The sequence below is a fragment of the Tursiops truncatus genome, chromosome 17 (genome assembly GCF_011762595.2).
Source record: "Tursiops truncatus isolate mTurTru1 chromosome 17, mTurTru1.mat.Y, whole genome shotgun sequence".
Taxonomy (NCBI): domain Eukaryota; kingdom Metazoa; phylum Chordata; class Mammalia; order Artiodactyla; family Delphinidae; genus Tursiops; species Tursiops truncatus.
Window position 1 is genome coordinate 20,000,282 of NC_047050.1, and position 18,286 is coordinate 20,018,567.

The window sequence follows — 18,286 nt, forward strand, 5'->3', positions numbered from 1 at the left end:
TCTCATCTTTCTCTTTCTGTGTTTTATGTCTCATTGTTAAACCTTGCCTTCCTGAATTAGGGTGTGTGACGCATAAGGTGAGGTTAATGCATCAAACTACGTAATACTCAAGCAAGTCGGGTAAAAAGAAAAACAAAACAAAACAAAACTTGTCTACATATCCATGTGGTTGTGACTTAACAGTTGAGAAGTAAGGAGTGAGATGAAGCAGGAGTAGTAATTTGGGGCAGATCATGCAGAGTTTTTAGACCAACTTAAGGTTTTGGTCTTCATCCTGATAATGATGGGATGACAGTGAAGGGCTTTAAGCAGAAATGTGTTATAATCGGGTTTGTATTTCTTTTTTTTTTTTTTTTTTTTTTTTTTTTTTGCGGTACGCGGGCCTCTCACGGTTGTGGCCTCTCCCGTTGCGGAGCATAGGCTCCGGACGCGCAGGCTCAGCGGCCATGGCTCACGGGCCCAGCCTCTCCGCGGCATGTGGGATCCTCCCGGACCGGGGCACGAACCCGTGTCCCCTGCATCGGCAGGCGGACTCTCAACCACTGCGCCACCAGGGAAGCCCAGGTTTGTATTTCTTAAAAGATCTCTCTGGCTCCAGTTAGGAAAATGAATTGCATGACAATAAGGAGAAGGAAGGACAGATAAGAAAGTAGGGAGAAAAAAGTGGCTTCAACTAGGTTGTGGGGAAAGCAGAGAAATGGACATATCCTAAAGTTATCTCCGAAATAAAATTGACAGGACTCTGTGAGAGATTAGATAAGGGGAATAGAAATGGGGAGAAGTTGAGGGTAATAATCCGTATTGTAGGTTTGCTATTCACAAAACATTTCCTATTTCTTTCACTCAATCCTGACACTATGGAAAGAATGACAGTTGTAATTACTCTCAGTGTTACTGAGGAATAAACAGAGACTGAAAGAAACTAAGTGACCTAACCAGGGTCTTAAGCAGCTGTTACTGTTTGGAGCTTGTACTTGAACTCAGGAATTCTCTCTTCAAGTTGAGGATGCTTTCTATTGAAAATCCACCCATCTGCCCTTTTATGAGAAGCTAGTCCCTGAAAAGGCCCTTGGATCAGCGTTGGGTACTAATTTATCTACTCACCTCTCAATTCTAATCTCACTGGGCAAGGGGCCCAATCGATTTGGCAGGAACTTCAAAGCAAAGAAAGGCAAGGCCACAGCCACACAGCATTCAAGAATGAGGGGAAAACAAAACAAAGAGGAAAAGGAAAGCAGAGAACCTTTTTGCCCCACAATCGCCTCTAAAAGAAATCATGGTTGGACCTGGTTAAATTGCACCTAAATGGTATGTCACCAAAGTTGTGGAATAATAACAATAGAAGCTAATGCCTCTCTGAAGCAACAAGTTCAAATTCCAGGTATCCAAAGCGTTAGTGTCAGGCATATGTGCTGATGAGTTTCTTATACAGTAAACAATGTTAAACAATATAAGCCTTTTTAACATTAGCATAATTATTCGTAAGTATTTTTGAAACAGTGAATGACATGAGAACAAATTGATGCACCTGGAGCTAGCTTAATGGAATTTAGGTGGAAAGGTGTCTACCTTCATGGCTGAGTACCTAGTCACAATGCCTCTGTCTTATAATGTCTTACATGGAGTGATTGGGGTAAATAAGTTTCAACTTATGATCAGGCAAGGAAGGAGGGAGTTGCATGGGATAACCTCAGTAATTCTGGAAATTTCCCCATCTAATAAACTTATAACCTAATGAAAGAAATAAAATATTATTGGTGCAGTTGAATCTATCAGTAAATTCCTCCCTGATTTGATCTACCAGCCATCAAATAGAGAGACCTCTATCTTGAATTTTGTGTTAATCATTTTCTTGCTTTTTTATACTCATACCACATAGCTATGTATTCCTAAGCAGTAGGTTATTTTATTGTTCTTTTTCTGAATTTTGTTTTTAAAATTCAATCATAATATATACTGTTTTCTCTGATTTGCTTTCTGAATTCAAAATTCCAGTTGAAAAATGCTTTGTTTATGTTAAAATGTAAATCATTGGCATATTTCAGCATTGGACGATTTTATTATTGGTGACATATTACTTGTAAAATACCTCAAAACAGACCTTGACAAAACTATGCCCTGTGACACTGGCCTTGAGAATCCATCAGCCTAAAGCAGTAAGACAGCCAAAAGAATTATAGCCATGCTTCAGAAACAGTTCTCATCCAGCCAGAGAGAAACTTAACCCATCTTGTCCCCCATCTCATACAGGCCACAGCCTGGCCATCCCATCATCACTGAGGCTCCTGGGTGGATGAAGGACTCGACCTGGTCTTTGTCAAGAAGTGTTGGAAACTGTCTTGAAAGGAACCTGCCCTTTGAAAGCCTGAGCAGAGACTGGGACAAGAAACAAGTGGTCTGCTTTTCTGGAGGGCTACTGGGAGCTATCCCTGGTGCTGCCCCAGAATCAACCCCTCTAACACTGACTTTGGGTTGTTTGGCCCCAATAAAAGTCCACCAGTGATTTGAGATAGATTAAGCCTCAACTGGTGGAGCTACTGGAGCTGACCAAACCCCTCATTTCAGCTCTGCAAGTGACTGTGCTGTGTTCCAAGCCCTGTATCTCTACCACCCCCTCCCTTTACCTCACATGCGCCACGTCCTTCCTTCAGCACCACCACCACCAACACTACCACAACCACATCTTGAAGGGTTACTGTCTCCAGGCACTGGCTAATTATTTATATTAATCTCTCTCTCTCTTATCTAATTGAGAAAAAGCCCTGTATGATAGTATATATTTTACAGATGAAGAAGTAGGCTTAAGAACAGACAAACTCAAAGTTATACATCTCATAAGAGGTAAGGCTTGGCACTGTTTGCCTGACTCCAAAGCTATAACTATTTCCCTACTTCTTTCATTATATACTGCCTTAACTGCACTTTTTTCTGGACTCCCTGAAACTCCTACTCTTTCACAGGACATGACTACTTTAGGCTGAATTGTAATAACACTATTTAGATACATCTTTCTTGAAAACATAGCTAACACATATTGAATATTTTATATTTGCCAGGCACTGTTTAAGCATTTGTATGTAATCCTCACAACGATCCTATGAAACAGGATTTTATACTTTCTCCCATTTTATAGATCAGGAAATTGGAGCACTGAGAGTGTTATCAGATGCCAGGAGTTGAACATAGGCATTGGAGTCCAAAGCCCATATTATTGAGTAGCTAGCCATATTGCTTTTCTTTATCTTTAAATATCATCTTCAGTTAAATTGTTTCAGAGGAATCCTAAGTACTTCTAATTTTATTTTGTAAAATAATAAGGTCATGTTATTACTATAATATTGCTTTAGAAATTAACTTAGGAAGTAAGATAGAATGATCAATTTTCCTAATGGCCTTTTAAACGAAAAATTAATTATTAAATAAAACAGTTTAATATTATAAATTAATACAGGTGAAATGGTGAAACATCCAACATCTGGTTATTAAAAGTAAATTGAAATATTATAAGAATCAGATTTGAATACACGTTGAAAAATAAAACTGGCAAATAATATCTTTGAGGCTATTTTACATATTCTTTCTAGTAGTCTTGCTTTTATTTTAAAATTTTTATATTTTTTAATGACTTTGAAATAAATTAGGAAATGTCAGCCTTTTTAAAATCTATTCAAACCGAATGTCAAGCCAGTAGGTTTCATTCAGGGCCGTGGGAGCTCCTTCGGTTGTTTCCTCTTTCTCCCTCACTTTTGAGAATCCTCAATCACTGCCATTTCTGATCTCAGCGTTCACAGCACAGCTGAAAAGGAAGCCCTTCTCAGAGAGAGAAATGCATTCCTTCCATGATGAACCTGAGATACCCTCAGGTGTGGCAAGGAAGGAGTTTAGCACTTGAACCTAGACAGCGTTGTTTTTTGTTTTTTTCTTTTTAATCAAAGTGCACCATTTATGCTCCCTACTGCCTGTGGCACCATTTATTTAAAACAGTAAGGTAGGGACTTCCCTGGTGGCGCAGTGGTTGAGAGTCCGCCTGCCGATGCAGGGGACACGGGTTCGTGCCCCGGTCCGGGAAGATCCCACATGCCGCGGAGTGGCTGGGCCCGTGAGCCATGGCCGCTGAGCCTGCGCGTCCGGAGCCTGTGCTTCGCAACGGGAGAGGCCACAACAGTGAGAGGCCCGCGTACCACATAAAACAAACAAACAAAACAAAACAAAACAAAACCAGTAAGGTATATCAGAGAAGGTAAACAATACTAACAATAGAGGAATAACAATGTGTCCACAAATAACACGGAAAACCACGTGGCCCCCAGCACCTTCCTGAAATGGGACTTCAATATACATATTTCTTATATAGCTTTATGCATGACTTCATTTCTATGGTTTACACTTCACTGCTTGGTTGTGTCACTCTCCCAATAAACCTATACGTCATGCAGAGTGAAATACTTTCACAGTCTCTTTACTTAATGAAAAAAGGAGCAGTGTGGTTTAGAAGAGTGAGCACTGAACCAGCAGTCCAAAGATTCGAACTTGAGTCCCAGCCCTGCCACTTTCTGGATTCTGGATACTGGGTGAGTTGCACCTCCTCTCTGCAATTCCATTTTCACACCAATGGGACATCTCTGTCCACATCTCACAGTCCTTGTGGTAATGAGTTGAGCTAATTCATAAGAAAGCATTCTGAAAAATTGCTATACATAAGAGGAATTTTTTGCAATGGGAGGCTCAGAACTCTACAAAAAAATAAACAGTTTTACTTTGTTTACTCTACAAATTTACAAATCTTTACTTTTCTTGAATTTACTTACCAGTAACCTAGTTCCTGGTATTTCTTTGTAGTTTATTGCCATTTAAAACAATACATTTATCTAAAACGGATGAAGATTTTTGGCGTTTCTTTGGACATGTTATATTTTAGGAGTGATAAAGATTGAAAAATATATGCTTAGTCTTGAATCATGTCTTCATTTTTCTTCAGTGAACTATAATTTCACTTTTAAGTACCCCTGGTATTTTTTGCAAAGAAAAAAAATAGCAAAGTGAAAATGCAAAAGCAGGTTAACAGACGTTGGTAGTTTTTAATCATACTGTATTTTATCTGACTGTGGATGTCAATCTAATTAGAAAATCATTATCTAACTTGTTCTATGTTACCAATAATTCCATCTTTTAAATAATTCAGGCATGGTGCATTTTTTGGTAAACTTTTGGATACATGCCTTTACTATGGCATTGATACTGTTTAAGTCATAGTACATCTTGGAAATGAGAGGTTTATTTTAATTAAAAATTTTGACTTTAATGCTGTTGGGACTTATCTTTTCTAATACAACTTTTTCCTATAACTTTAGAGATATACAAAAACATACAAAGCCCGTACAGAATGTTAAGAATATAAATATTTTCTAAGCATATATGATCCACGTGCTACATTAGGGTTGTAAATGAAGGTCTGTTGTGTTGCAGAAATCAGCCTTCCATATCACAGTTTTCCTCTCCGAATGAGGCAAGAGTCAGCCAGTAAATATATGTGGTCAACCTCAGATTTGCCTCACTGGGAGTTCACGTGTATTTTTAAGTGCCTTCAGTTGTTAATGTATTCCTCAAATGAGATGCATCCCCTTGAAGAATGACTTTTTGCCCTCTGGGAATAAGCCAAACAAGTATTTCATTCGCTATGATAATCAGTTCTAACTTCACCCACATGTAAACCCAAATTTAATAGGCACTGGTGATTAGGTTTGAAGTCAGAGAGTCATCACTGTCTACTGTACAAAATAATAAGAAAAAATACAAATTATAGCAAATTTGCCTTCAGGAGGCCTTGTTAGACATAATGGGACCATAACTACTTCAGGAGACTATGAATAAATGTTTTTCCTTCTCATTATAGACATTTTTGAATCACCAATTTTCAGTGATAAGAAAGATTTTCTTTAACTCATGCTAAAGATATCTTAGGTCATTTGTTTTGTCCATTTAGTGTAGAATAGTGTTGAAAGAAAAGAAAAAAAAAGGATGACTTACCATAAAATACTTATTTAAATCTTTTAAAATGCTTAAAACTATATAGAGCCATTCAAAGGGAAAGATAAATTTAATCTTATCCAAACCTTCCACTGTCAAAATTATCTAAAGCTTTTCTCCAACTTAAATTTTGCATTGAAATCAAAAAGAATTGTACAGGACATTATGGAAAATAACAAATCAACCCTTAAATCAGCAGCTCAGGTTGTGAACAGTAAATGATACAGTGGTTCCACTTTCTTGGAACTGAGTAGCAGAAGAAAATGAAGAAAGATACTACTGACAGGGCAAGGATGATGGGAGCAGGCTAGCATTATGAATGATATGTTAAGTGATTGGCTCCGATGGAATCATGGGATTGCTGCTGCCTTTTGCAGAAGCTGATTTTCATTCTTATTGTTCACCTCATAAGACTCCAACATATGGGAGGGGGAAGGGAGCAGAGCAGCTATGTGTACATGCATTCCCTATATATATACATATTTGGAAATATTCTGAACGTTTGCCCATATATACAGAGTGGTAGGAATAAATACCTAATGCCAAGAACATAGATCTTGTCAGCAAGGTTTATTAGTTTTAATATTCATGTATGCTTTCTGCATTCTTCCCTGTGAATTGAAGCGCCATATTCCTTTTTATTTGATAAGAGCAAAGATATATATATTCCTAACTCCAAAAAGTGTGAAATAATAATTCAGTACTCTGTAATAATATATTGAAGATAATAACGAAGACGTGCTATAGGCTGTTTTGATATGCTTAGAGATGCATTCTATATATTTCTTTCTTCAATCCAGTAGACACTACTTGATTCATTTGGTCTGCCTGGTGTGGTTTTGTGCGTGTGTGTGTGTGTGTGTGTGTGTGTGTGTGTGTGTGTGTCTATGCGCCCACGCACGCGCACATGTGTGGGTTATCAGGCTGAAGGGAAGCGGGGAAGGGGCTAAAGATGGACCAGCAATCAGAGAAAATGACTGTTACATGATGCAGTAGATCAGAAATACAGGCATAAAATTAAACACAATGCTGCTGTCAAAGGGTTCATTTACTAAGGTTTTCTTTACGTAAATGTGATTAACTCAGAGCTTTTATAAATGTCAATTCTTTTGTGCACCAACACTTAAATTTATGACTAATGTTATAACTTTTGTTATTATGAATTTCTGGGTCCAAAACATCATCAAAATAGCCAACAATTTATTTTTTGCATTTTTAGAAATCCAAATGAGCAAATTAGCAACCTGTCTGTATAAGAATTATTTTTTCAGAAGGAAAATATAACAACAGGCATCACTAATTAAAAAAAACAAATCAGAGCAATTCAAAGTATGATATTATAAGCTTAGCATTTGCTGTTTATAGACTTGAATAGACATGTGTGGGTAGCCATGCTAATTGAGGAGAGAAAAAATTCGGCAAGTAGGTGATGATTAATTCATTTATCAAATCTTAGACAACGAGCCATCTTCTTTTAAATAAACATTTTAGAAGTTATCTGAGGAGGGGCATGAATAATTTTTATAATCAACAAATAATATGAACCTGAAAACTAATTCTTACTTGAGGATAGACAAAATTCTAGCTATAAAATTGCCTTGAGAATTTGGATAGAAGGCAAAAAGAGTGTGATTTAAGGGAGATAAGCAAAAGAGCAATCATCAGACTACTATAATTACTATGCCTTCTAAATTGATGATAGAGTTATACACTTGTTAGTATTAGGGGACCCTACAGATTTCATTTTCTAAAATATAGCCCAGCAGGCATGTTCAGTGAAAGGGGTGCCTCTGAATCCCCCTGTACCACTCAGCTCACCCCCTGAGGGGAAACGCCACGTGCATTTAAATCAAACGTTTTCCTATCAAGTTCTCAACTAATGGTTTTCCTAGGAGACCTAAGCCTGTCAGTCACCTACTTCCTATTTAGACATGTTAAAACAGAATTTGTTGTTTATTTGTATTTCATTGAAGTGAGTCTGTTTTCTCATATTGAATTTGTATCCAAACCCCAGGTTGTCAATACTGCTTAGTTAGGGCTTCTGTTAGTTTTGTTTTTCTCTGCGTGTAATCCAGAAAAAATGGTGCCGTTCATGCCAATTTCAACCCTTGTATAAGTTTATAGGCAGTGCATTAATTAATTGTTTCAAGTCACTGGTGCTAATGCCAGAAGCTGAAAAACACACCTCTTTCACTAAAGGCTGCTTTGTCAAATTCGTTAATATTCTAGAGCCACAGCCCAGCCTAAGTCCCCATATGGAAGAATCAGGAAAGGAAAAGAGATCTACATTTAATAATGAAAAGCAGGGGGAACATTTTTAACTTAATTATTTTCTATGTGATTTAAAGCATAACTGGTCTCCTTAGAGAAAAATCCAGTAACATAATATCACATATTTGACCGGGTTGTGATTTTTGTTCCTGGTAGAGAAAAAAAAATGATGTGTGTGCGTGCATGTGTGTGTGTATTCCTGTGCTTACAACATCTAAGTTAGTTTACTTGTGTTTAAGACTAAATGTAAGTATTAAGCATTCCATAAAAACAAGAACTGTTATGTTTGATATGCACTTCAAAAGCCTAAAAGGCCAAAGAAAGCCCTTCCTTAATTATTGAAGAGGTGTCTGTAAAGGAAACATGAGCAAATAGCATTCATGCTTTCATCCCCAGTAACCTTTTATTGTCCTTTTCTTCAGATGGCCAAGTCAGTATATTTAATAAAGGCAGCAGCAACCATCAAAGAAGGCAGGGCTCTAATAAATGGTCCTGATTAAAGGCCCTGACAGGGTATGAACTTTGCATAAATTTTCTTATGGTGTCAGGCTAGGATACTGATTGAAAACTCATTAACATAATCACACATTTAGAGGAAATGCTGTAATGTATCAAAAACATTTCCCTTAGTGTAATAATTTTAAGGACATTAAAATGCAAATGACAATAAGGAACTGTGTTTAGTGATCTTCTGAAAGCCTGATTATTCAGATATTTAGTATGAAGTATAGAGGTGCCTTCAGTAATGCGTCCACGTGAATTTAAAAATGTAACCTATATATGGACCACAGACTCTTCTTTGGTCCTTCCAACTCTTTTTCCAGTCCAGAGACACATAAAATTAAACAAGAAAATTTGGCTTAGCGATTACAGAGAAATACTAAAAGATAATTTTAAACCACCACATTTAAAAAAAAAATGAATGCAAGCTACTGGGATCCTTTTCTTCCTATGTTTAAAAAAATACTGAAAAGCAGTTAGCATTTTTCTTTCCGTGCAATGGTGCTTTGAAAAATCTGCTGAAGTATTTTTAGTGTCCTTTTCCCTGCTTTTATTAAAATGTGTATAAAGCAGCAGAGACTGTCCTAGATCACAGCAGTGTTATCCGTTAATGCTAATTCTTAACAATAAAAGAAACACTACCCTCCCCCCACACAAATAGCCATAATTATGTAAAGAATGACTGCTTCAGACTGATGACTTTCAATACGCTCAAGCCTAGCATACTGGTATAAGAGGCCAGAAAGGTCAACAGTAATTCATAACTGCTATAAAATTGTGTAGCATCCCAGGGCTTCTGCAGGATGCTGACATTATCATGCGTCTTCTGCTGGTTTGTATATGTAAATTTGTGATAGGAAGGGCACTGCTTTTACCGTATCACATGCAGAGCATCAATCAGCCAGTGGAATATATCAGAGTATTTTCATTATACCTAGTTATTTACTGCATCAGAAGAAATTACCCTGGCAAGCCAAGCGGCCTTCTCTGGGTAGCATGATACGACAAACCAGGTTTCAGCTCAGGAGTCTTGTAAACATTACAGGATTAATCTCACAATCACAATCATCAATCTTCCCTAGGCCTGCCTGGGTGCAACTGTGGAGACTGGTAACCAGGCCATGTGGATTTAAATTTAACCCTGAACATCAAAAACTAGTTGTCAGATCTCAGCTGCACATGGACAAACACCTGTGCTTTTTCCAATCTGGGTGGAAGACGATAGATGAAAGTGTACAATGAAGTAGCTTAAAGTCATATTTAATTTGTTGCTTTCCTTTTTAGTACATGCTTGGGAAATTAGCACTTTCTCTTTTTTTTAAAAAAAGAGATTTTTTTAACATCAGCGCTAAGTGGGAAACGAGAGACCATGTTTTACCCACATAAACAAACGTTATGTATGGAAATAACGTAGACACCACAGGAGGCTCTGCAGAGTCATGAGAAGGGACCCTGGCCTGAGGTTTGGAGCCCTGCTCCAACTCCTTTGGCACTGGGCCAGAGGAGGTGACAGCCTTGGGGAATTATAGAGTTAGGCCCTAACCAAGAGAGCCTTAAATGCGTCTTGCTGACTCATAAGATGACACTGGCATTGACTGCAGAAACAATGGCCTGCTTACCCTCCTGCCAAAGCAAAAGACTGTCTCTCCTTCCCTCCCCTCCCCATCAAAGGAGGGGGAGACGAGATGGGTAAGACAGACGGGCTAAATGAACATTCTATCATTTTAAGTTTGGCAACTGCACAGAACATAGCCTATTCTATTTAGATAATGCAAAAGATTATGTGCATTCATTTTTGAAAGCCAGGTGAAAACCATGGTGATAATGATCATTTTTCCATAGTCAAGAAACAATAAATATATAATGAGCGGGACACGTATAGACTGCCTGGCAGTTTAATTTGAACTGTGACCTTTTATTATTATTTTTATCCAAAGCACTTTTTACTGAACACATAGCACAGAGTCAATTCTTTCTTTCTTCCTCTCTCACTATCTGGCTGGCTCCCATCTTTGAATAAAAGATGTAGTAACCGTAAAAACATGCCTTTCCCTTTCTTCCTATAAAAGTTGCAAATCTAGCAGTTTATATTCATCCTATATATAAAAAGTAGATATTTCTTCTATATGCTTTAATCCCTTGTTGATTTAGTCAGCACTATAGGTACTTTGCTAGAATTTTATGACTACAGTAAAAAAAAAAAAAAAAGTCGTGTCATATATTGAGAATTCCATAAGAGCTATTCATCCCTACACAAGTGATCATTTTCTGACTTCCTGACCGTATGAAGTTTAGCTTTAAAAAATACTGAAAAGAATTAGGAATAAAATTCTTTTTCCCAAATAAATCGGATGACCATTAAAGGGAAAATCATCTTAAAGAGACTGAAATGACGCATTTGAAGCCTCCTTGCCTCTCTATTTTCTTTCTTGTTGTGTGGTTTTGTTTTATTTTTTGATTTTGCTGCTGTTGACGGCACTGAGGTTTTTTTGTCGTTAACGTTATTGCTGACTTTTGTCGTATGCCTATCCTGAGGGGGACCGGCTTTAAAGTAGCTAATATCTTGATGCTGTGTTTATGTTTATAGAATTCTGTCTTCCACATCCTCCTTAAGGTTTTGGATTCTGTATGTGGGGTTTTAGGCGCAAGGGCATTGTGCATCTTCAGCTTTTCACACAAGGGGAAATAACATGCATGTTTCTGGCTCTTGCAGTTTTACAACCAAGGAGAAACTCTGTTCTCTTATTCTTTAAGAGCATGATGTGTTATACGAAAATGATGATTTTGCAAAATCCTCATAACACATCTCTGATCAGCTGCAGGAAGATGGAAATAAAGCTGGTGGTGTGTGCATTGCCATGGCATAAGTTTGAGCAATTTCTTTGGGCTACTTGCTTGAATGTTTATAATATTCTGCCAGATTCTATTCTTTGCTGAAGATTTGAAACAACAAATAGCTACTAGATATCCATGGTGGAGATGCTCAGGCAGTGAAAATGTTAGTGCAACCATCAGTGGATTGGCAGGTAAAGAGCCAATCTCCTGAGACAGGAATGCAGGGCAGTGGTTACATTCCTCAGCAGGAGAAGCCATCAGGGAAAACCTTGGACTGGAGAGTCAGGAAATTTGGGCTTGATCCTCAGCTCTACTGCTTCCCAGGTGCATCACCTTAAACAAATCATTTGACTCTACTACTCTCAGTTCTAACTTTTTCTTTTTATTTATTTGCTCAACAAACATCAGCTGGGCTCCTATGCACACCACTGGGTACTAAATAGTGAGCTGAGGGGACAAAGTTAAAAATGCAGGGTCCTCATCTTCAAGCAATGACAGCAGCTAGTGTGTGTGCCAGGTACTATGTAAATGCTTTATACTGTTTATCACATTTAATCCTGGGAACATTTATCCTGAGTATGAAGTGTGATACCAAACTTTAAAGTAGTTCAATAAACTCGTGGGAGAGGCAAGACCTGAACCCAGCTCCATCTGATGCTGAATTTCCTGCTTAGGATTTTGTAGGGCATCTCAAAGAACTTTTTTTTTTTTTTTTTAACATTTTACAAAATTTTAGTGAGGGTCAAATGAGAAAAAGCTTGTGACAAAAAGTGTTATCAACTGTAATGTACTATGTGAATATCTGTTGGCATTACCATTAACACAAAAATAACAAGCGTTTTGCTCATATCGCTTTCAGCCTTAATAATCCCCACTCAGATCATTTGGACCATCCCAGATAAATGGCACCCACAGACGAAAGAGAAACTTCTGTCCATATTAACAGAAACAGTATCAGAGATTCCCTATCAGTGTTTCTAAGCCAGTTGTACATGGCTCCTCAGTGAATATTAAACAAATACAAACCCAAGTAAGACATTTTTCTACAAATGAAAATCTCTGAAAAGCACAAGTCTACTGTTTACTTTAGACCTGGAACATCTTATTAATTCTTTAGGCATTTTAGGGTTATCCACCAATTAAGTGAGAATGATAACATTAGTATAGCACTTGCAGAACTTATAAATTTAAAATGTTTTTTTTAATTCAATCAGATTCTCTAATTTAATATTTATGCCATATAACACCGAATTTTCCTCTTACACACAATTTTTATATTTTTATCCCAAACCGGGGCTTTAAAACCAAAACATGTAACAATAAGGAACAAGATGAAAACAAATGAACAAAGAAACCCTCCATCTCTCAGCTTTGCCTTCTTTATATCATTCCTACCATTTGTATTCTGTGTACCTTTAATAGAACAATGTGATTTTATGGACAAAGTGATAGGAGTAGGAATAAAAAAAATGATTACCTCCATTGCTAATACAACACAAATTTATGCTTCAATTTGAAGGAAGATTTGCCAAAATTTGTTGTCTCATTTTTCAATTTCTCACATACAATTAGTAAATGCATTTACCCAAAACTCTTTATCTGAGGAAGAACATTAAATGAAGGATTTTTTTTTATTTCGATATTACCAACCTAACTAGTTAAACGGAATAAAGTGAAGTACATGATAGTTTTTTAGTTGTTATTTGATATCCATTGCCACAAGATAAAATTTGATTACTGCGATCTTGATTAAAGGAACTCATTAATGAGTTGAGGATGAATTGTTGGTGGGAAATTCTATTTTGACAGACCTGTTTTGAAAACTAAAGAAAAATAATATTTTTATTGAAAGAAAACAAATGTTGACCTTTGAAAATAAAATTGAGAGGAACTTAACAGATGCTAAAAGCATAAAGAAATATCCCAGATTTTTTTAATGTCATAATTAATTTTATCTCCAAAAATTATCTTTAAAAAATACATTTTTATTGGAATACGTTATTTAATTAATATCATTTAAACTTCTATTTCTTCCAAGTATTTTCAAATGACCAAAATTTTATCATACAAGGTTAATAGTTGTACATGTTATGGTTCTCAAGTAAGTTCTAAAAGAATTTTCCATCATGTGAAAAGCACGTCACTAAGGACAGAATGCATTTTGATCGATATTATAATAAATAGTATACAAATATTGAATTGAAATTTTAACTCTACTCGGCCAGTATAAACATGTGAGATTGGCCTTTATGTGTATAATGTTTAAAAATATGTGATCAATAAAGGTTTCAAAGTACACATTAGAAATTTCTTCACTGAAGAATGGGATATTTATAAACGTTTTCCTTGAATTCAGTTTTAATTTCCTTTATTTTTTCCAAGCAGCACTTGGAAAATTTGCCCAAATTTTTCTTTTTGTTGATCATAGCACCAGATATGTTTAAATACTTACCATCTCTCATTCATAATAAAGCACACAAAGTTTGGATTTGCATATAGGAAATGTAATATTAAATAACACCAAAATAATGTTATTATACCTTTTTTGCAATGCAGAGTACTCTGGAAATGAAAGACTTTGTTTTACAATGCTACTGTTCTAGATTTCAAACACACCAGTATAGAAATATTAGAAGTGAAGTAATGACAACCTTTTCAAAGATTGCATCGTTCTAGTTTAGTGACACATGCAGACTTACCTTCTCTAACAAACTTGCAAAGACATCATTTACAGGTTTATTAAGGACAAATTGGATTATGATTTGAGCTGATAATAATTAATGACATTTATAAATGAGTACATGGAAGCTGTTCAATTCATCTGGGAATGTGGGAGTTTCTGTCAAATTAGAGATTTTCCTGTTTAGGTAACAAAAAAAGAAGTATCGTCTTACCGGAAGGGTACTACCCATTCTCTAATAGAGTGATGGCCAAATAAAAATGGTTAAGTACAGGCTTCTAGAACTTATTTATCATCATGCACAGACATCGATGTGTAAATTTATTAAAATGATTACAATGGTCACAAAACAAATAAAACAAGGAAATAAATTTGCAACAACTTTGCAGTTTGTGTGGGGTTTTATTACATAGTAAAAATGGTTATATTTAATTTCACTGTGCTTCCAAAATTAAAGACACACACACACACACACACATACATAATCTTTAATATAGAAAATTAGCTACTAAATATGCATGTATTCGTTTAACAGTGTGTCTTTTTAAAGAAAACTGAAATATTAAGCATGGCCCATCAGATAAAATTTATGAAAATTTACAGATTACCTAAAATGCTAGAAGTTAATTATAGTCTGCTTTCCCCGGCATGTCAGCTTGATTAAATTTGGAGTTTGGAGATGAATTGGCCCAAATTCATTAGTGTTCCCTGGGTGCAGATGTTGGTCAAGGTCAAGCAAAGCATGGTGACTATAACGTTAGAGAGGAGGGGGGGAAGGGATTCCAAAGAAGGTAGACTCTTAAAAGGTCTGGGGTTGCAGCAAGAAACTTTGATACTTTTTAACTTAATATATCTTGACAGCCTAATCATGGCTAAGCCTTTGCCATGTTATTGGTACAGATGGCAAAGCTAGACATATTTAAAGTGATCTCAGCAGCTAGTAGTAAGAGAATGCTGAATCCAAATGCAGTGCTGGGCTCTAGGAGAAAGTAAAAGAAAGGAGGATTAAAAGCTACACAGCATTTCCATCTCCTGACATCTCCAACAGCCTCAGATACAAAATATGATAAGGCCCCTGCTGAGCTAATAAGCCCAACAAATGTCTGTGTCCCTGAAGTAGATGAAGTGGGATCAAGCAGAAGGGCTGCTGTATGAAAATAAGCCAGCACCCAGGGTATAATGGCACTAGAGAAAGCTACAAGGTCAGGCTGATGACAGAGACACCAGTTAAGTAGAGACCCCTTCAGTAAGAAAGGTTTGCTTGCTGGATCCAAGACAGGACCGTTAAAACAAAATGAACTACCTATTTAAAGAAGGGAAGAAAATAAGAAAACAAAAAAGCCCTGATAAGGTGTTTTTTTAATTTTATTTTTCTCACATATAGCAGCTGTGTCCTTTTGTTTATTTACAGGCTAACTATTCAAAGCAGAAACTAGAATATTGAGTTAGGACTGGGCAATTGAGACTGGACATGCACTTCATGATGCGGTTAAATGTGTCCTACGATTTTAGTGGGTTCACAACCTAACCGGAGCATTATTTGTTTGATCCAGTACTGCATCAGAAAAACAGAATAACGACCTCTGCCTCAAGATCCACCAGTTTTCCAAGAGAAAAAGATTACTAGATGAAACACGGATTCTTCCTCAGCGTCTGCCTTTCTCTGTTTCCTTTTAGATAGAGAAGGTACTCATTCATTCTTGGTGTAAAGTAACATTTTTCAGTAAAGTAAAGCATTGACTGCAGTTGAAATTATATAATTCAGAACAGCAGATCTGACACAAGTACAATAAAAGGCAGCTAATATGCTTGGCTTCTGATGGTATACCTATCTAGGATGACAAGCCTCCCAGTTTTTCCAGAATGATCCCAGTTTTAGAACTGAAAATTCGGTGTCCCACAAGACCTCTTAGTACTCACTATACTAGCATGGCTGAAGCAGTATTTCTGAGGCAAAACTACAGCCGACTGTATGGTGAGTCTGTCTGGGTCTAGGAGCAAACCGTGTAGAAAGAGGGAGTGATTAGTCATCAGACAGACAAGCCAGATGATTCAGGGCAAGAAACGCTCATAGGAGGTGATATCATCCAGATTGGTTGTCACTTTGATCCAATTAGCTTTATCATTCCCAACTTTTCCCATTGCAGCTTGAAACCACTACTGCTTATTTAAACACACACACACACACACACACACACACACACACACACACACAAAGTGTAGAACAACAAAAATCATATCTATAATTTTTTTTACTGTTTTCCCTGTTGGTTCAAGTGATCCACATTGACCTTAAAACCAACCCTGGCAAGTTCACAGAGCAGCTAATTCATTCTGCATCCCACTGTCCAGGCCAACAGAAACATTCACAGATTAGAGGAAAATGACAATGCTTTTCTTCAGGCTTATGGAAATGAAAACTAGCATATTGAAATAATACTTTAGAATCTCCAACTTATGGTTACCAAAGGGGGAAGTTGGGGGAGAATGAACTGGGAGATTGGGACTGACATATATACACTACTATGTATAAAATAGATAACTAATGAGAATCTACTGTATAGCACAGGGAACTCAATGCTCTATGGTGACCTAAATGGGAAGGAAATCTAGAAAAGAGTGGATATATGTACAGGTATGACTGATTCACTCTGCTGTATAGCAAGAAATTAACACAGCATTGTAAAGCAACTATACTCCAATAAAAATTGATTAAAAAAAAAAGAATCTCTCTTTTCATGTTTAGGAATAGTTTTACATAATCTTCAGGGGTTTTTTACTAGCTTAATAATTAGACTATGCTTGAAATTTCAAGAGTATGTAAAATTGCTATATTAATTCTTAACCGATCATGTCAATTTCATAATATCTGTGAAACCTTTTTAAAAATGTGAAAAACTTTTAAACACCATGGTATGGGGTTCATTAAACATGTAAGAAAGCTTTGAAATTCTGACAGCATTACCATGAAAGATCAGATTGGGTACACCCCTAGTATTTTTTAAAATCCATCTTTAGGGTATAGTTCTGAAATAGCATGCTATTGGTCTTAGAAATATAAATTTTATGATTTTGAGATAATTATGATGAAGGTGATGATCAGGTGATAAATTACCAATAGTTGCTTTGAACAATTGTGAAGAGTTTTCTCAAGCTATAATTAATATCTCTTTAAAAATATCTTCCCTACAAGAAAAAAATCCAAAGGAGATAACGATTGCATTTACCTTCTTTCAGTTTAGCTTATTATTTTAAAAAGTTAAACATCAATGAAACTGATTGCCAATCAAATAAGAAATATGTTCAAATAAATATTAATCTTCAAAAGTGACAGCTGCCATTTAAAAGAAAAGAGTCTCCGATTCCAATTGTTTTTGTTGACTTATTTCCGGATTGCAGAGGAAGGGCTTCTTGTGTTAGTCTAATATTGAAGGAATGATCTGTCAGTTTTCTTCCAGCTATACAGTTCCATAATTCTGAGAACATCCATCCAGGTTATACATGAAAATAAGATCTTCCCATAAGAGGGGCTATAGAACCCTTAACCTACCTCTTGACATTTTATGTCTTCCCCCTAACTCGTTCTGTACAAAATGGTTTTTGTTGTAGGAAAACAAAAGGAGTAGTAAATATAACCTGGGATAAAGAAAGATTAGTGCTGACATTGCCACCAGTAGTACTAAGAAAGATAAAGAAAGACTTTAATAATTCAAGTGTTTAATAAGTAGAAAGCACCATGCAGATAGTACTATTAGCTTAGTTCAAAGAGATGCTATGAGTAAAAGTGATAAGCAAAAGCAATAACATTAAGATTTTTTTGGTACACAGGTCAGGAACAATACATAGTATATAGAGTGTCTTGAAAGTACACAGACTTTTCTGATATAATTTCTAGCTATTCATGTTATAGCTAGTATTGACTGAATGTCTTCTTATTTACAGAAACATTTTGCTGATAACAATTATAAGTAC